General features: G+C 46.8%; 1 protein-coding gene across 1 annotated transcript in view; it reads right to left on the reverse strand.

The window, feature by feature from the left end:
• ANKFN1 (ankyrin repeat and fibronectin type III domain containing 1) overlaps positions 1-20,728 on the reverse strand; it is a gene marked incomplete at its 3' end in the record, with an annotated part of 350,672 nt that overhangs the window by 177,205 nt on the left and 152,739 nt on the right. The window lies entirely within an intron of this gene.

Consider the following 20,728-nt stretch of genomic DNA (forward strand, 5'->3'; position numbering starts at 1 on the left):
TGCCTCTGGACCAAGTGTCAGAAGTCACAGCCCTTCCTTGCTTCAAAGGAATGCAGGAGAGTTTCTGAATCGCCCCAGGGAAGGGCCAGTAGCATGCTGGGTGGCCACACCATCTGGCCCCTCTATTTCGTTCCAAGCCCTCCAGCAAAGGACTCTAGGCCAAGTTGGGCAAGAAGGGAAGGCTACCCAAGGCCACTATAACAGGCAGCTGTCCAGTGTTCAGGTCAGCGCAGTGAGATGAAGCCAAGGTGAAATTAGCTGGAATAAAACCAGGACCAGTACGATTAGGCCCTTCAATGTGCTTTGGGCTATTCCATATCTAGGCAGCAGGTCAGTTCTACCCAGTAGGAGAGCCCATGTCCATTGACATGGTCTTGATCTGCCTTACGTGGACCTTATTGGTCACTTCAAGCAGGCACTTCCCAATCATCCGAGTTTCTTGAGAGTGAGTCCTCTCCAAATAGAAAATCCTATGTATTCACTCAGTTAATAAATGAAAACACCAAACACTACAGAGGGTAAATCAGACGAGCAATTTAGGGAGACCTAGAACAGATTCTGAAGAAATATTGGAATGGGACCAAAATACACAGAGACCCCTGAAATCATCCAGGGACATTCTCCTATAAACATTTGCCCCCCAAGGAATTATTGGCAATCTCATCAGGGTTCTCTGGGTTCTGGTCCTTCCTCAGGATGGAATGTGCTGAAATGATCCCGACTCTTGTTTACAAATTGGACCAACAGCTTTTAAGAGTGGAGGGGTATGGTTTTGAGATATTACTTTTCTATGTTTCTCTAAAGTAGGTTGGAGGCATTTAAATCCTCATATTGAGTCAAGGTTCTCTAAGCATTACAGCCCTCAGAGCCTGGAGACTGGAGACAGGCACTGGGAAAGCTTGTCTTCTTGTCATTCATTTTCACCGGAGGGGAGGAGATGAGATCAGCCATTGTTCAGAGAGCAATTTTGATAGTTAGATATTCCTGCAAACATCTGCCAATCAATAGAAATTGAGGGAGAGGAGCTATTAGAAGGCATGGTGCAGTGACTAATGAGACTAGTTACCATCTGCCTCCGCTGGGCTACGAGGGGAAAATAGAACAGCTTTGCTTTGAATTGCTAAGATATCCTTCTGCAGAGGGCCAGACAGACTCAGCTCTTTACTGGACCTTTTGACTATTTCCTTTGTGTGTCTCCCCAAGTAGGAAGGATGGTGTGGGTGGGGAGAAAGCTCCAGGTTAGGCAGCAACTCAAATGTTCCAAGAGAACCGAGCTCCAAATTCTAAAACGAGAAAATAAAAGCTGCTACATCAAGGCACATATAAAATTTTTTTTCAATTCTTACTTGAATATATGTTTATTGATTTTTGGAGAGCAAGGAAAGGGAAGAAAGTGAGAGAGAAACATCGAAGTGAGAGAGAAATATCGATTGATTGCCTCCCATCTGTGCCCTGACTGGGAATCAAACCTGCAACCTTTTGGTGTACTGGACAATGGTCCAACCAACTGAGCCACCTGGCCAGCGCCAGGCATACATAAATTTGATCTAAAGAGATACAGATTGTATGTAGCTCCTAAGTCAATGTCATGGGCGCCACTGGCCTTTAAGCATCCTTTCACACTAACCTTGTAGTTATCCACATGGCATCCGTGTTTCACAGATGCAGAAGACGAGCTGTCCTGAAAGCTGTTTCAGTTCCTGTTTAAATTGCTGGGTTAGTGGTGAAGCTGGTGCTATAATCCTACAGTGTTCAAAGACTGCCCAAATCTCAGTCTTCTCATCTGTGAAATGGGACTAGTTCCATCTGCCCTGCCTTTCGCACAGGGTTCACCAGGCCACAGGAGACCGGGTGTGTGAAGGAGCCTTGGAAAAGAGAGCACTGATCCACTCTACTGCAGTACGACGGCAGGAGGTCAGCTTCTCTCTCAGGGCTTTGCTTACCTGGAGGGTGACTTCAGAGCTTGGAGCTCCCCATTGCTTATGGAGTGAGGAGAACCACCCGTAACAATGGGGCCAATGTGGGCTTGGTTCCTAAACAGCGAGGATCCAAAGCACTGCCGAAAGGGGCGGGGGGGAGCTGCCCCAGGCGGGGCTCCAGGCGCCAGGAGAAATGGAGCTGTCTCCCTGCTTTCTGATCCCAAGAACGAACACTTAACGCAGCCGCAGTGCAAGTTTGATGGGGAAGCAGCAAAGCAGGGAAAGACCTCAGCCGGGATGGCCCGCCCTGTAGGCAGGCTTCCTGCGCCCTGAATGAGCAGCACACGGGTGAGGAGTAGAAACCGGTGGTAAATATTCAGTGCCCCTCGGGCTTCCTTATGAGAGAATCCGCTGTTCTTGGGGCCCCCAAGCAGAGTCGAGGCTACAAAGGCAGGCGCGAGTGGTGCAACAGAAGAAACAGGAACATTATTCCTGAACGCCAGCAAAATGCCTTTTCTCAAGATCTTCGAGGCAACCTCAGCGAGCCTCCCCCCTGTCCCCGCAGCATCATCCCAGATACTGCACTGGCTCACGCCGCTTAGCCCAGCTCCTTCACTTGTCTCTCCCGAATGACAAATGTCCTACCCAGTGGCCTTCGCAGCAGAACACTGCGTTCTCTTGAAACAATGAGGACAAAATGCCGGGCCTTTCCTCGAGTCCGGTCCACCTTCACAGAAACGGAGACAATGCAGTAACTTGCCGCAGACCTCCATTGTGTTAACCCTGTGCTCTGCCCACCCACAGAAGGTTGGCCAACTCCAAGATCATCTCCCAGCAACGCCGAGCCTGCTCCACATAGCAAAGCAAATCCCGCCTCCCTAGCAGCCTGGTGAGCTGGAGTTTTCTTATTGGCCTGTAACCCATTCAACGTTTGCGAGGAGGAGTTTGAGAACTGCTCGCCCTTTGTAAGGGTTCTTCTTCAAGCTGGTGACCAGCATGTCTCTGTGAGAAGAGATCTAAGATGAGTGGCTTGTAGGCGTGAGTATAGGATGGAAAGCGTCTATACCTGGTGTGAAGCATCTCTTGCTTGTGGTGGCCAGGTGTAGCAGTTACTTCCTAAAGGGCAGGCTCTAAACAAGTGTGTCACCTGTTCGGTCACATGTCAGCACTAAAATGAACTTCTTAGCTTCTGCTTGGGCACCAAAGACGTGTCAGGCACTGTTCTAGGCACTTTATAAACACTACTTAATTCCACACAGCAACTAAATATGAGGTAGGTTTTACTGCTTTTATTCTAGGGGTGAGAAATAGAAACTCAGGGAGGGTAAGCTCTTCGCCCAAAGCCAGCAAGCTGTAGAGCCAAGACTTGAATTCAGGCTTGTCTGGTGCAAAGACAGGGCTCGTGCTGAGGGGCTTTGCTGTTAGCAGAAGGTACTTAGTGACGGAAAGAAAACAGAGGCCACATCAGTCTGCCTGTGCTGAGAGCCGGCGCTGTGACTTTGGGGAAATGATTTATCTGCTGTGCTTCCTTTCTCTTTTGTGAAAAGGGGAGAGGGAGGCCTGGTCACTGCCTCTCAGGGTTGTGAGGATCACATGCGGAGATCTGTTGAAGGCCACCGGCCTTACAACCATCAGGGGTTATAAACGCATTGCTGATTAACAGGTTACCACCCCAGAGAAAAGGGAACCCTCGAGCATTGGTGGGATTGCAAAATGGCGCAGTCACTACGGAAAACAGTATGAGGCTTCCTCAAAAAATTAAAAATAGAACTACCTTTGACCCAGCCACCCCACTTCTGGGTATTTCTCTAAAGACATCCAAAACAGTAGTTTGAAAAGGTATATGCGCTCCTATATTCACTGAAGCATTAATTACAATAGCAAAGATATGGAAGCAACCCAACTGCCCATCAATAGATGAGTGGATAAAGATTACACACACACACACACACACACACACACACACACACTGGCATATTACTTGGCCATAAAAAAGAATAAAACCTCACCATTTGTGACAACATGGATGGACCTAGAGGGTATTATGCTAGGTGAAAAAAGTCAGTGAAAGACAAATACCATATGATTTCACTTATATGTGGAATCTAAAGAACAATATAAATGAACAAACAAAACAGAAACAGACTCATAGATACAGAGAACTGACTGATGGTTGCCAGATGGGAGGGGGGTTGGGGAGCTGGGTGAAAAGGTGCAGGGATTAAGAAGTACAAATTTGTAGTTACAGAATAGTCAGAGGGATGTAAAGTACAGGATAGGGAATATAGCCCATAACATTGTAATAACTATATAAGGTGCCTGGTGGGTGTTAGACTTACCAGGGCGAACACTTTGCAAATTATATAAATATCTAACCACTATGCTGCCTGAAACAAATATGAAATAATATTAAATGTCAACTGTAATTGAAAAAATACAATAAAAAAGAGAGAGAGAAAATGATCAACCCATGTCATAATATCAAGGGGCTTATCCTTGGAACATTTTGATAGGAAGAGGTAGCAAGGATGATGACATCTTGCCTATGGTTGGTGGGGTGCTTGGAGGAGGTGGCTGGTTCTATTACATATAGATCTCTATCTCCCCCATCCCACACGATCGTACACTGTGACTACACTTCTCCCACCGAGGGGTGGGGATCTAAAGATCTTTGCACTTGAATCTTGGCAGTGGCTTGCAAGTCCTTGATCAATGGAATATAGTGGGGGTGGGGATGCCATGTGACTTGATGTTAAATGAGCCTAGATCTTAAAAAGGATCAGCTTCCACCTGGCTTGGTACTTGTCCTTGGAACCCCGCCACCATGTGGGGCGGAAGCCCCGGTCACAGGGGAGGCCATGTGTGAGGGTTCCAGGCCTCAGCTGACAGCCCGCATCCATCTCCAGATGTGTGAGCAAATGTGCCTTCAGATAACTGCAGCCCTCAACCTTTCCATCTTCCAGCCGAGGCCCCAGACATCACGGAGCAGTGACAAGCTGCCCCCAATATGTCCCATCTGAATTCCTGAACCACAGAAACTATGCTGGAGAATGAATGATGATCATTCTTTCAAGTCGCTGAGTTTTCAAGATGATGCTGGGAGGCAGGAGATGTTGAACCTGGGCCAGCCTGGGACTACAGACCTAAGGGATGGACCTGCTGCAGGCCACAGGCGCAGAGCCCGCCAAGCAGGCTGCGCGGGTGTTGGTGTTGGATAGGTGCCTTTTCACACTGGAATGCTTCTGACAGGGAAAGGGGGTGTTACTAAGAGTTACTCTGGGACAGCCAGTGTAGGTGTGGGTGTCCTGGTAAACTGAGACTTAGAGACTAGGTTGACACTGGGGAGATCAGTAAGAGCTGGTGAGGATTCTGATCGGCAGGCGGAACCCAGCAGGGGGACTTTTAGGAAGGATGGTCTGGAGATCTGGGCAGGGAAGCTGGTGTTTGCAGCGGTGACATATGGAGTCGGGAGACCAGGTGCAGAAGCAGGCTTCACATCCTGGGTCGGGAGAGGGAGGCTCCGTCAGGAAAGCTAAAAAGGAAAACACATTATACTGCTCCCAGCCGAGACCTCTGTTAACCGAGAAGGTGAATTTCAACTAACCATTTTGTTTTAAAAAACTGAACTAGACGTGGAAGATGGAGAGAGGCGTTTTGGGGTGTGTGTGTGTGTGTGTGTGTTTGAAGGGAGAAGAAGGAAGTTCCAGAGAGAATGTTTGGAGCAGACCTGAGCTGGGGTGCTGCTAGATCCTGATCTCAAGACCCCAAAGATTGCATGAAAGGTGGGGTACCACCTCCAGCTCAGCAGCTCAAAGGAGTAAGCCTTTAGCAGCCTGTCCAGTCTCTGCTTCGTACCCTTTAAAGAATAGCAATTTGTCTGCAAGGGAAAGACCACACACAGTCCCCAGCCACACCCCTGCTGTCACCCTAAATGACATTGGCATGGCTCAATTAAAATTTTGTGAGAAGGGCACAGATTATAAGGACGGTGTAGTTGTAGATTTCTCCAGGAGATGACTTAGTCGAGTAGTCAAAGATTCCTTTCTATCAGAAAATAGTGCAATATTTATATAGTCGCAGAATAAATAGAATCCTGACTTGGGCTTTCTATGTTACACAGCTCCTTCCAGGTCACTGGGGCTCTTTCTGACATGCTTCTGACAATTACGGCCATTGTTCCCCGCTGGGCAGCCGAGGGGAACGTGCCGGCCCCTCTCCCTCATCCCACTAAGCTTGTCTCAGTGAACTGAATGAAGTCTCTCTCTGGGCTGCCTGGGAATTAATTCCCTGTTTGTTTCCGAACCTTTCTCACTTCTATGCACATCGACACGCCGAAGCCCCTGTCCTGTGACCAGATTTTGGCTCTCTCACCTCCGTTGTTGCCTGGGCATTTGGTGCTATTGCCCACAAACATCTCCGACCACCGCTTATATTAGGGAACACTTTTTACGTGGTGGCCCAGTGAACGCACACATCACATATGTAGGGCTGACACCCAAATTTCACAGAAGGTTGCTAATACGATTCACCCTGTTTTGTACTCGAATGGCTTCCATCCCATTCTATTCTAGGCTGTGCTTTCCTGGGCTGGGCTATTCTATTAGATTAAGCAAAATTCAATCAAGATAAACTGAAAATCATTAGTGCTGATTGGATCATTAGACTTGAGAAGGTTGTGTGTTTATTTGTGAAGGAAAAGAGGGAAGAATGAAAGCTGAGTGTTTTTGACATTGGACCTTCTAAGACAACTTTAAAAGTCGAGTTCTAATGGGAAAGTTTAGAATGCTTTTTAGTGTTCTAGGAATGGAATTTAAGTCCATGGCTGGAATTTTACAAAGCAATCTCTCTCTTTCATACACAAACATGACACACACAGACACAATTTCCAGATCTCCCTAGGAACTCTTATCAATGACCAGATATCAGTTCCCTGATAAGGAGATGGGCAAACGGAAGCTCCGAGGGCCCTAGAAGTTAGACTGCTAGAGCTAACAAGAGCGTCGGAACAATGCAAGTTTTCTGCAGCGGCTCTTTAACATAGCTGCCCGCTGCAATCTCCCGGGGGAGATTTTAAACAACAAAAATGCGGCTTCCACCCGAGATATTCTGATTTAATTGGTCTGGCGTGCAACGTGGCATCAAGGTTTTTTAAAAGCTCTCCTGGTGATTCTAACGCGCAGCCAACTTTGGGAACCACTGGTTTAGTGCTCGAATTTATAGAGGTGGAAATTGAGGCCCAGAAATGAGAAGTGAGTTGCCTGAGTTTACCAAACTTACAAATGGACTCACTCGAAACCCACGACTCCTCGCACAATGTCCTATGGATGTTCACAAAAAATTTATGTAAACCTTACAAAACAACCGCCGCCGCAGCTCCGACCAAAGCTAATCAGCTGCCGCGCCCCTGCCAGCAGAGATCACGTCATCCAGCTCGAGCTCTAAATATGCATTTCCCCGGGGAAGTAGCAAAGAGCAAGAATAAAGGGGGGGGGGGGGGAGGGAGGGGAGGGTGGGATTAAGAGAAATGCCACAGACCCGAGGACCAGGTATGCTGCTTTACCCCTGGATGCCAAGTCAACGGCTGTCTTTGTGTTGTCTATTTCCAAGCTCTAAAAACAAAAGACTGTTTGGAGAAACACTGTGATTGATGCCTGAGTTCTTAGGCTTCTCGGGTAAAAAACACAGAAGATCCGATAATATTGCTAATTTCAATATTAGCACTTTCTATTTCAATTTCTTGGAAAGAAAATTGCTTTTAAAACGCCACAGGAAAAAAAGAACATTGCTCAGCATGCATAAGTATTGTTCGCTCTCCGTGGGATTCAACATCCTTTTGTTGGGAAAGTAGAAATTATGGGACAATGGGTAGAACAATGGATGTGATGCAATGATCAGTTCTTTAAAGTGAGAATATTAGAATTTGTAGTGTGCCCACACCCCTCCCCCAACATAAGATTTTTAAAGCTCCTGAAGGACAGAAACCACATTTTCCCTGCTCACGGGAGCACGCGGCCCGCGGAGAGCTGTCAATCACTGTGAAATGGAACTATTTCACTGAAGAAGAAATTCCAAGGGCCGCGTCACCATGTCTGTAACAAAAGTCCCACAGCTTTTACTTTAACAATCAGATGCTGTTCATTTCCAAGCTTTTACAAAATCCACACTAAATAGAACTTCCACCTTTAAGCTTCTTGTTAAACATCTTTCAAAATAAATGTAGAGCCCTAGCCTGTTTGACTCAGTGGATAGAGCATCGGCCTGCGGACTAAAGGGTCTCGGGTTCAATTCCGGTCAAGGGCACATGCCTGGGTTGCGGGCTCGATCCCCAGTGGGGGGCATGCAGTAGGTAGCCAATCGATGATTCTCTCTCATCATTGATGGTTCTAGCTCTCTTTCCCTGTCCCTTCCTCTCTGAAATCAATAAAGATAAATGTAGAATTTCACATTTTTCTCTCATTTAAGGCAGTTCAAAACACAAGAAGATGGTTCAAGGTACCTATTGGGTTAACAGTGGTCAGCAAACTCATTAGTCAACAGAGCCAAATATCAACAGTACAACGATGGAAATTTCTTTTGAGAGCCGAAAACCAACTTCTGCGCATGGGCCACGAAGTTTCAATCGCACTGTACGTGCGCGCCCGCACATGGTATTTTGTGGAAGAGCCACACTCAAGGGGCCAAAGAGCTGCATGTGGCTCACGAGCCGCAGTTTGCCGACCACTGGGTTAGGAGATCGGGGCTTTTGTGAATTGTTTTTGCTTATTTGTGTTGTCACAAAGCACCTTTCAAGCTTTCTGTTGGTCTTTAACTCAGAATTACCGTTGCCAATCCATCACCCATTCTCTAGATATGGAACCAGGACCAGTTTTAAAAGGACCGGTGGTCCAGAAGCATACTGAGAGTCACTCTGCATATCCCTAACGCAGTCAAGATTTCCCTGCACCGGAGCTGTATGTGGGGTCCGCCCCGAGAGCTGTCCCGTTTGGACGGGGCCAGATGAAGAAAGAGGAGGCATGAGAGCAGCGACATGCCAACGTTTACTTTGGGGACAGTAGAGGATAAAATGAGACTACAGACATTGCTTTCTGTTATTTTTATCTCCCAGATTAGAAGAGAAAACCATGATGAAATAAACATGTACTTAATACCTAATTTGGGGATTTTGGAAAACTGAGATCCAAGGGGGAAGAGGGTGCCTGGAGGAGGGGGGTGGGGCAGCAGGGAAGGAAAGGTTCCTTGGGAGCCATCTGGCCAGACTTGGGATTGTACTGCCCTGTGGTTATCTGTCAGAGCGCTAGAGAGGCTGGCAAGGAAGCATGTAGGCGGGATAAGGCTTCAGCATGAGATATAAGCTGCTTTTATACATTTTGATATGTTTTTTATTGATTTTAGAGAGAGAGGAAGGAGAGAGGTAGAGAGCTAGAAACATTGATGAGAAAGATTGATCAGCTGCCTCCTCCACGCCCCCTACTGGGGATCGAGCCCACATTCCTGGCCTGTGCTCTGACCTGGAATCGAACCGTGACCTCCCGGTTCATAGGTGGATGCACAACCACTGAACCACACCTGCTAGGCGCCATTGTTTTTAAAATTTACTTCTTACACTGTCGCTTATGAAAACTACATAAAACTCAGGCAAAGATTTATGTATTAATAATAGTAGGGGAAAATTGGAAAGAAAAGCCTAAATATTGAACAATAGAGGAATGGCTAAGAAAATTATGAGCCAGTCATAGAACTGAATATTCTACACCCATTAACTAAAGATATTTATGAAGAGTTGTTTATCACAAGGAAGATGAACATGCATAATATGAAATGAAAAGGGGTACGCATATTTAGAACTTAGTCATGCGGAATATTTTATGTAGATTGTACCATATAAACGCAGAAACACTGAAGGAAAACACCAAAGCGTCTGTCAGACGCAGAGTGCCAGACATGTGTCCTGTAGGAGTTAGAATTCGCTGTCCTTTGTGTCAGAGCGATGACTCAGGCTGTTAAGATGCATTAACAGCTATATCTAGAAAAAATATTTGGGCTGTTGCACCAGGGCCCCGATCCAGGCATCATCTATCAGTTTTCCCTGGCAGGGAATTAAAGGAAACAAACTGAAGAACATTTTCCCAGACAGGCGGGGCCAAGTGTGGAATTAATATCCCTTCTCCACGGTATTCCACTCAGCCCTTTCATTGCCCTCCTTCAGCCTCTATTTAAGAATGTAACTGTTGGATGGCTGGGTGGAGACAGGTCCCAGGTCACTCCGGTCTGGAGAAGTACCTGTCCTAATATTGCAACAAAGCCACATTTCTCTGGCTCATCATCAGAATTCTTGTTCCTCTACTCTTCCCAAGAACAACAATAGCTCCCATTTACTGCATACCCTTTTTATGTCAGGTCCTGTGTTTGGTATTTTATACCTGTTAAAGAATTCAACACTCTCTGAGTTAGATATTATCATTCTCATTTTACAGGAGGGACACAGGCTCGGGGGGAGGGGGGTAAATGACTTGCCCAAAGGCACTTGGCCCATGAATGTCAGAGGTGGAAGGTGGGTGCAGACATACCCTGGCTGTGGCTGCTTCCCAGATCCCATGAGCTGCTCTCTCTTGCAGGTCCCAGGTCCCAACCTGTCTCTATAGCATCAAGCCTTCCAACACTCCAGAGGTTTGGGCCAGATGTTGCTTGTACAGTCATGTGCTGGACGCTCCCCTGCCTTTCCTGGTCACTGTCGCGGCATGTACCCCAAGGGACAGAGGCATGAGAACACTGGGCTGATGCCATCTTATCCCAGAGGCAAGGATCCCCTGGGTCTCCCTGCTCCTACTGCTCAGGAACCGGAAGGCATCCCTGGCTTCTTAAGGTTATGTGTGACTCTAGGTTGAAATAGTTGTCAAGGGCATTCATTCATTCATTCATTCAATCATTCATTCACTCAACAAATATTTATTGAGGTATACCCTGTATTGAGCACTGTTCTGGGCACTGTAGATTCCGAGGTGAGTAAGGAAAAATGGTCCCTGATCTTCTGAAACTTATGCTCTCATAGGAAGTCAAAAGAAATTATCATATAAATAAAGGCAATGAAGACAATTTTAGGAGGTGGTAAGTGCTAAGAAAAAAATTAAACATTAGCAAGTTAAGGTGGAAGTGTACTGTAGCAGGAATAATAAGGAAAGACATGTTCGAAAGAAGAAATGAGTAATGAGTTGGAGTCAGCTGTATGACCGTGTGAAGGAAGAATAGTCCAGGAGATGAAGGAGTAGCCAGTGCAAAGATCCTGGGGTTGAAAGGAACAGCAGTTCAAGTCAGAGAACAGCAGCTGTCCGGCTGGCGCAGAGCGAATGAGGACAAACACCAGGGGCTGAGGTTGGAGGGACAGGTGACGCTTGATCACTATGAATATTCTGACCATGGCAAGGAATTTGAATTTTACTGAGTGTTTCAGGAAAGCACTGGCAGTTTCCAAGCCAAGGAGGGGCGAGCTCTGATTTCTATTTTAAATGGCTACTCTGGTTTCTGAAGAGTGAAATCTGGGCTGTAAGGGGGGTCAAGAGTAGAAGCAGAGTTACCAGCCGGGGGCGCAGTTGCTGGGGTCCAGGAAGGTATGACGGTGGCGAGAACTGCCTGCCTGGTGAGCAGGACTCTTTTCTCCTGGGATGACCTTCTCCTTCTGAGCAACAATACCATCGATTTTCTCTCCTTGTATCTCTGGAGACTGGGCAGGACTCAGAAAACCCTCTGCCTCAATCCTACAACCCTGTCTGCTTCTTGCTGGTCCTCAGGGCAACTACAGGGGCGTGGGCCTGAGCAAACTGCCCGCCCTGCCTCAAGTTTCTCTGGGGTCCCCTTGTGGAGCCCCACTGCCACGGAGCCCAGGAGACTCTGCTACGCAAAGATGACCCTCTCAGTCTCTAAGCAGACTGGGGCCTGCATGTCCACTAGGCTCTTTGGGTGCCTTAGTATGTTTACATGTGCTCAACTCAAGCATGGGCATGCCGGTAAGACAAAGTTCAATGGCTGTTAAGGGGGAGGACAACTCGAAAAGGTTTTTGGACATCAGATAGCTCCTCCTAAGCAGAGCTTGATGAGTTAAGTGTAAATGAATCAGAAACATGTGCAGCGGGTTTCTCTTTGCAGGCCCGTTGCTTTAAAAATGAAAGGCAGGGGTTAGGGGGATGAGGGAAGGCATGGCTGAGCTCTGCAAAGACCTGAATGAGAGCTTCACAGAACGGAGGGCCCCAAACGTGGTGAGATCTTTTTCCCCTGCTCTAATTTCTTTCATCCCCAGGCCGTGAGAGCTGCTTGATATATGTGGCATTCGGCTCCATTTTCCTCGCAGACACTGCGTTCCTGCTAGTCCTTGTTTCCTTGCCAAAGGCCTCATTATGCTGTGGGTTAAAACTATGTTCACCAAAGGCCTTTGGACTTAAACATCCCAGGAAGCTCACATGTTCTCACAGGATCCAGGCTTTTGATGGTGAGAACTGACTCCATCTTTTTTATTGTGCTGCGGTCTCATAGAGTTGAGAGAAAACACTGGATTGGCACCATTCAGAAACCCATACCAGCTCTGTGACCTCGGGCCAGTAGCTATATCTCAACCTTAGTTGTCTCTTCTGGAAAATGGGGACAACTTATCCTGTTTCCTACAGGATAAGTTGTGTAAATCGCAGAGCGCATTTAAATAAAAATGGTTGCTTATAATGAATGTGTCAGAAGAGTGTGGGCAGCTTTAAAATGGAACATCCAACTCCGGCTGGTTTGGCTTAGTGGATAGAGCGTCGGCCTGCGGACTAAAGGGTCCCGGGTTCGATTCCGGTCAAGGGCACATGCCTAGGTTGCAGGCTCCATCCCCACTGGGGTGGGGGTGTGCAGGAGGCAGCCGATCAATGATTCTCTCACATCATTGATGCTTCTATCTCTCTCTCCCTTCCTCTCTGAAATCAATAAAAATGTACTTAAAAATAAATAAATAAAAAGGAACATCCAGCGCTGGTTGGTGTGGCTCAGTTGGTTGGGCGTCGTCCTGTACATCGAAAGGTCACTGGTTGGAGGATTCTGGTCAGGGCACATACCCAGGTTGCAGATTGGATCCCTGGTCGGGGTGTGTACAGGAGGCAACCCATTGATGTTTCTCTCTCACATCGATGTTTTTCTCTCTCTCCCTCTCCCTTCTACTCTCTCTAAAATCAATAAAAAAAAACATTAAAATGGCATGTGCAACTTATCTGGAAGTGATATGGGGTAGAGGGGGCAGTGAAATAAAATTGTTATCTTCTTCTCTCTTATGCTGAGAGGGGTGAGGTTGTCATCTAAGTGGAGTGAGATAATTAGGGACCATTTGGCTGTCCATGACTTAGAGCCCTAGAATTTTAGAGCTCAGAGAGCTACTTCTTAACCTCTTTATTTCACACTCGAGAAATCTGAGGCCCAGGAGGGAAATGACAGTCCCAGGGTCACATAGTTACCTCACTAAAAATGCTCTGATGCCTATGGCTGAGAGGATAAGCTCCATTCTTAGCAGTTGGAACATCACAAGGAAGGGGGTTCAGTTGTTTGTAAAGCATTTTCTGAGCATCTTGTATTTTTAATTTTAAAAACTCTGCAGGGCTTAGCACAATTCCTGATATGCAACAAATACTCAATAAAATTTTGCAGAATGAGTAAATGAGTCAAGAGTATGATGTGGGAGAGGGAGAAATGGAAAAATCAAAAGAAAGCATGGTTTCTGCCCTGGAGGAGCTTACAGCCCAGCTGTGGAGACAAGATGTATATGAAAGAAACTCAAAACACTGAAAATGAGAGCAAAGCAATTCAACGTATATAATTCTAAATAGAATAAAATAAAGCCTTTCTTTTTCTTAAGAAAGATGGATTTTTTGACTGAGCAGGAAAATTCCTAGCTCCAAAACAAGCAAGACACATGTTGGTATTCATGTGGTAAACCTGAAATTTTTCTCTGTCATTAAGCCCTCCTAAGTGGCCCATGTGTCAGGCCAAACAAGCTCTTGGTGCAGGATGCACAGGTGACTTTGTAAACAGGGTAGCCACAGCGTGTCCATGTTACTTGGTATATGGACAATAGAGAGAGGGGGTCTTTCTTCCTGTTGGATTTTGGTCTGCAGCATGTCCATGTGGATTAGTCAGTGGCCTTCTTCTCAACACACAGAGAGATACTAAGGGTGATGTCAATGGACAGTCGGAAGTGGAGCCAAGAGAAAGAGAAGGGAGTAGGTGTGATGAGTCATTGTAAGTCTCTGGATTAATCCATGCCTTAAGTCCATGCTTACATGAGCCAATACATTCTTTTTTTCCAAAAGGATTTCTGTCACTTTTATTTTTAAAAGTTGAATACAATGGGTGAGAAGCTCTGTAGGCTTGTTAAAATTGGGTGGGAAGTTGAGTTGATGAAGGTGAATGGATCATTTGTGGGAGCCAGTGATATATGGAAGATTTCAAGAGTATGGAGGAGGAGTTCAGGGTTGAGTGTTAAGTCATGCAGGAGAGTGGGCAGTTACTGCTGGTCTTATCTGGGAAGTAGGAGATACTTGCTGACCCTCCATACTGATCCTATATCACCTCTACTTGCTGTCCTCAGTACTCAAAAGATCCACCACTGAAATCCACAAATGGACTAAGCAGAAGTTCACAAAGTGTGTCCTGAATACCACATGTAAAAGGACCGTTTAAATACATTTACTTTCTTTACTTCTGGACCTTTTAAGGATCCTAATATTCTTAGAGACTCTCCAAGAGAAAGCTGGAGTACAAAATATTTCCTAATCATGTTTGTTCAAAGAACTTTTTGTTTTATTTTCCTTTGCTTGGAGAAGCCTCTCATAAAACATCCTTTCTTTGGCCTTGGGTTAAAGCACCATTTCCCCAGAATGTAGCCGATTACTGTAACCTCTCTTCCTTCCATAAAGCATTGGAGATTCAGAGGTGGGAAGAGTGGGAAGGAATGGCGAAGAGGCCAGGAAGATCAGAGTAGTGGGAAGAGAAGGAAAGAGGAGTGCTGGGCCAGTTCAGAAAGTAGGATAAGGGAGGTGCTGACAACGGAGTGGAAGACTAGGCCAGAACTATCCTGATGCGTCCCTTTCCTAAATCAAGGACTTATTCCTCTAATACTCTTGAGCCCAGTGAGTTTTGTGGCTCTAATTACCTCTTAAATGCAAGCAAAATAATTAATTAAAGAGTCAAAGAATATTTTTCCTTTTAGCACTCAACCCTAAGAAAAAATTGATTATGTTTCAGAGGTATTGATGCAGCTGTAAAAAAGAAGGATCTCTTACCCTTTGAGACAGCATGGAGGGACCTGGAGAGTCTTGCGCGAAGTGAAATAAGCCAGTTGGAGAAAGACAAGTATCACATGATCTCACTTATATGTGGAATTTAATTAACAAAATAAACTGATGAACAAATAGATCCAGAGACATGGAAACATGGAACAGATTGATGAATCTCAGAGGGAAGGCAGGGGAGGGAGGGCGGAAAGAGATTAACCAAAGAATGTATATGCATATATGCTTAACCCATGGACACAGACGATAGTGCAGTCAGGCCTGGGTTGGGGGCAGGAGCAGGGTGGAGAGGGTCAATGGCGGGGGGGGGGGGGGGGATAGGGGGACATATGTAATACTTTCAACAAACAAATAAATTTTAAAAAGAAGTGTTGAATAACATAATGGATGGTCTTCAAAAGCAAATTTACAAAAGACACAGAAACATCCTTCACATGGCTGTTTCATCTATTAACGTTCATCAAAGCAAGGACACAGAATAAAACCACAGCTCTTTGTAGGAATATCTACAGTGAAGTTAGGCCATATAGGCTCACACAACAGAGGTGATCGTAACTCATCGGGATAGAGGGCAGCTAAGTTCACCCGGTGGAAACCACCAACATGCGCAGAGTGGACGATCACCTTACGGAAGTGAAAGGTATGCAGGGCAGGGTCATCCTGAAAGTAGAAGGAGAAAATAGTAGGGAGAGGGAGATAAGGGAAGGCAGGACGGAAGGACTGTGAAACCAGCATTCAGACTATTCTGACCCACGATTCAGCAAGGATGTGTTTGGAAGCCAGAGAATTAGATCCAAAGGAGGGTCAAATTCTCACAGAGTAGATGCCCGAGAGAGGCTGGTACAATGAGGCCTAGCTCTGAGCCCCCACATCAGAAATTGAAGAAACAGAGAGCCTACGGCTCAAAATGATTGTATTTCCAAATGGAAAAGAAACTCCCTGATGCTCTGATAAACTGTTATTTACGAATGACTCAATTAAAAAATATCAAGAAAACCAAACTTGACTGTTTACTAATTTAAAAAGTTCCATACTCTGGCTGCTCTAGAGAAAAGCCAATAACTCAACACTCGTCGCGGTAACGCCAATGTTTGTGGGTGTCCGCCCCATCAGACACTGCGCCCTTTGATGGACCACACTGTCTGCACAATGCTGCGCTTGGCACCCAGGCAGTGATGGTCCCAAACCCCTAGCCACAGCCATCACACTCAGAGTTTACTGAACATTACACCATTCGCTCAAATCTTGGGCTGCTTCTCAGAATATCAGGGAATCTTCAACTCCCATAAAACCAATGAGCTATGTCAACATTAAACACACACACACACACACACACACACACACACACACACACATTAAACTGTGTGAAAGGGGAGACGTGGAGCAGAGAAGGAGGCAACAGAAGCTCCTCAGGGTGGCTCTGGCTTAGATGCGCTCTCAGAGAAAAATGCCCAACGTGTGTGACGACGGGATCAGAGCTCCAGGCCTAGGGCGATAGCTTTGGGAGAATGATGCTGTTTACTCCCTAAAACGAAGTCTTGGGAAAGGGGAGAGGAGAGTACTGGTAGTTTTATGGGTCCCCAGTGAGAGGAACCATAGAAGACAGACTATGAGTCACGGAGAGAGTTTTGACGCCATCGCCATCTCGTTAACTGCCCAGCACAATCACTTACAAATGAGAAAACTAAACCCACATGGACTGGCATCGCTCTAGGATCAGAGAGTGGCAGCCCTAAGCTTGGCGTCTAAACCTCCCCGTGGTCGGCAAACTGCGGCTCTTTGGCCCCTTGAGTGTGGCTCTTCCACAAAATACCACGGCCTGGGCGAGTCTATTTTGAAGAAGTGGCGTTAGAAGGAGTTTAAGTTTAAAAAATTTGGCTCTCAAAAGAAATTTCAATCGTTGTACTGTTGATATTTGGCTCTGTTGACTAATGAGTTTGCAGACCACTGATCTAGACTCCCAGTCAGTGCTCTCTCTGCCCCCCGCGGCTGAAGGGCTGCAGGCATGAGAGAGCTGGCTTTCTATCCTGAAAAGTGGGGTGACTTTGAGGGGCTGAAGAGCACGGGGGACAGGTGCTGGGGAAACTTCCCCGGATCAACAGAAAGAGAAGGGAGGAGGAGACAGTAAACACGTTGACATTTCTCCCAGGGTCCTAGTGAGCTCCTGGAAACCAGAGTGGGAGGAAAGTCCCCAGCATCCTCTGTTCGGGAGGCTCAAGATGCATGCAAAATGCCCGTGCGGGGCCCGGCAGGCCCGCGGCCAGCAGCCTGGCTGTGCACGTGTCAGGCAAAGGGCAATGATGCCCAGGGAATCGCACTGCGGAGGAAGAGGCTCCTTACCGACTAAGTTCCCCCTTGCCCTCGCTCTGTGGCTTTCTCCTTGTGGGTATGACCCGCGTGTACCCACCCTCTCGCGGAGGTGATGCTCTTTTCCCAGAATGCCCCAGCACCTGTCCATCACCACTGAGCACAGCTCCCAGGGGAGCCGGGGTCCCTGCCACCACCTCTAACGGGATTCTAGAGTTGTCCGCCCCGAGGGGGAAATCGTCCCCCACAAAACACTTTCCCTCCGCGCTTCCTGGCTCTCTTTGATCTTTTCCAAAATGCAGCGTCACACAGTTGAGGTCAGACTACACTGAGGGTCCCTCCCCGGCGTCTGTTACATTGAGAAGCATTGGAGGCCCGACGGGACCGGGGCAAGGTACAACGGCAGGTATGGGAGGGCCTGTGACAAATGAGCCTGGTGTCCAGAGAGCCTGTGCAAATAAACAGTGGGATGCCTGGGAGCACAGCCCGGAGGCCTCAGATCTTTCTCTCCCCTCTGTTTTTTTTCTTTTTTTTCCCCCCTCCCAAAACAGAAGATTAAGTTTGCTGTGAACATGAGCTGATGAAAAGAATTCAAATAGAGCTTTGACGAGGACCCGGGTCAGACCCACAGGAGAGCTACAAATTGCTTGTGGAGACACCCGTCTCCTTTATAGAAAGTTAGCATAGAGCCCACATATCTTCTTTCTATAAGGTACTAACTTGTAAATTAACCTTTAATGGTGTATAAATGATGTTCTGAAAGAACTGCTTATGCAGCTATATTTATGATCTAGAAAATGGCAAATATTTACAAGATTATAGGTGTTAATGGTCTGTCAAAAATGTTTGTATATTGTACATACATTAAACCCCGGTTTCAGACCACCCTGGTATGAAAGACCACCACTCTCTCGTCCCATATAGGGTTTCACTTTGATTCCATATATGCCAATCCCTATAATTAGCCTGTTCCCTAATATAGATCAAGTCCACTTTATAGGGAATTCTCCCGATAGTTTTCATTTAGTTGAAATCCAGGACCCAGGCCACCTATGTAAACTGTTTGCTAAATGGCCCAGGATGGCCAATCGATCTTATGTCAGCCCTTCCGAGGCTCCTGGGCAATGGCCTGTGAACTTGTCCGTCTTGTTTCTGAGCCGGCCCCACCGGAGCGCCTCAGTGCCCCTGGTTTGACTGCTTTCCTGAAATAAAATGAAGCACACACGCGTGCTGGCGTGACTCGGCCTCTCTGCTGAGGTCTGCTCACCCCAGCATTAAATGTACCTAAGCCACAGACATAGCTCACGTCAAAGGGCAGCTTGTTGTTACAACGACACCTTAACGCTCTCTGGTATTGACAACGGGAACACCAGCCAAAGGGGACAAGCTCCTTTGTCCCGTAATAGTGAATCCCATCGCGGCTCCTTCCTCGGAGAGATCTAACTGTGCCCTATTCCACAGGGCGTGCGGCAGGAGGAAGAGAGAAATGGTGGCAGGTTGTTTAGAGACGGTTCTTCCACTCTGGTTTATTATCTCACTTGCACATTTTCATTAACGTCAAACTGTTTCCCCGGCTGTCTCCAGGGGCCCGTCTTCCCAGGCATTTGCTGGAGTCTGACTGCCTCGTAGGAATTGAGAGAGTAAGCTGAGGCTCACATGTTCCCAAAGGAACTGCCTTCCCACCTCCTCCCAGAGAAACACACAGGAATATGTTTGTCAAAGTCCTGACATGAAAGGATTCACTTTGGGATTTTTTAGAGATTTTCAAATAACCACTCCCTCCTACTCCACTCCCTACCCCACCCTCGGAAACAGAGCAGGGAAATCATAAAACTAATTTTCTTGTAAGCCCTTTATCGAGGCCTGACGACACACACGCACCTCATTTTCTTGAAAATATAATAGGTGTCTGTGTGGCTGCAGGATTGAAACCATTGAAGTCTCAGCAGAGGTCTGAAATGGAGCCGGGGGATGACTTTGGGCCCCCAGCGAGGAGCAGAATGGCGATTAAGGAGTCGGAAACTCTGTGTTGGGAGAAAATGGAGCCATTTTCAGCCTCCCCCTGAGATGATTCTCAGAGCTACCAAGTCTTGGACCTGCTTTGTATTTGACAAAGATTTGGTTAAACTGCCGTATTTTCTGGCGTATAAGACGACTTTTTAACCCAGCAAAATCTTCTATACGTCCAGTTGTCTTATACGCCGGAAAATATGGTATACAGGGATCTCTTACCCTTTGAGACAGCCTGGAGGGACCTGGAGAGTATTATGCTAAGTGAAATAAGTCACCAGAGAAAGACAAGTATCACATGGTCTCACTCATATGTGGAATCTAAGGAACAAAATAAACTGACAAACAAAATAGATCTAGAGATACTGAAGTATGGAACAGACAGGATTCTCAGAGGGAAGGAGGGGTGGGGGTGGGAAGAGATTAACCAAAGAATTTATATGCATACTACAGGCCCGGTGCACTGATTTGTGCACCGGTAGGGTCCCTCGGCCTGGCCTGTGGGAATCGGGCCGAAACTGGCTCTCCGACATCCCCTGAGGGGTTCCAGATTGCGAGAGGGTGGTTCTTGGGTGACGCACCCCGGAATTGGGCTCCCTCCTCTCTGGTTCCAGGTGCATCACCTGAGAACCACAGCTGCCAAGTCACTGCAGCTAGGCAGCTCCTGTGTTGATTGTCTGCTCCCTGGTGGTCAATGTACATCATAGCTACCTGTCGGAGCATCTGCCCCCTGGTGGTCATTGTGCATCATAGCAACTGGTCGAATGGTCAGACAGTCACTTAGGCTTTTACGTATAGATATGTGTAGCCCATGGGCACAGATGATAGTGTGGTAAAGGCCTGGGGAGAATCATTGGGGTAAATGGGATCAATTGGGGAAAAAGGGGACATCTGTAATACTTCCAACAATAAAGATAAAAGAATACACCATACAAAATAAAATAAATGGTATTGGGATTGACTCTTGGAGAGCTCAGACCTAGAGATTCCATTGGGGTTGTTCTGAAAATCTCTCCACCTTGAGACACCTGTCAGACCCGTGAGGCTAAGGATTCCCTAGGAGGGATCCTGGCCCTCTGGGACCTGTGCAGGAGCAATGGGCCTGAGATGTTCTCCATACTTTGTGACACTCATGAGTCATAGAACTAACTGGGCTCCAACTGCAGAGGACAGATGGTGAAAATACAC

Source organism: Cnephaeus nilssonii (genome assembly GCF_951640355.1).
Source record: "Cnephaeus nilssonii genome assembly, chromosome: 19".
Taxonomy (NCBI): domain Eukaryota; kingdom Metazoa; phylum Chordata; class Mammalia; order Chiroptera; family Vespertilionidae; genus Cnephaeus; species Cnephaeus nilssonii.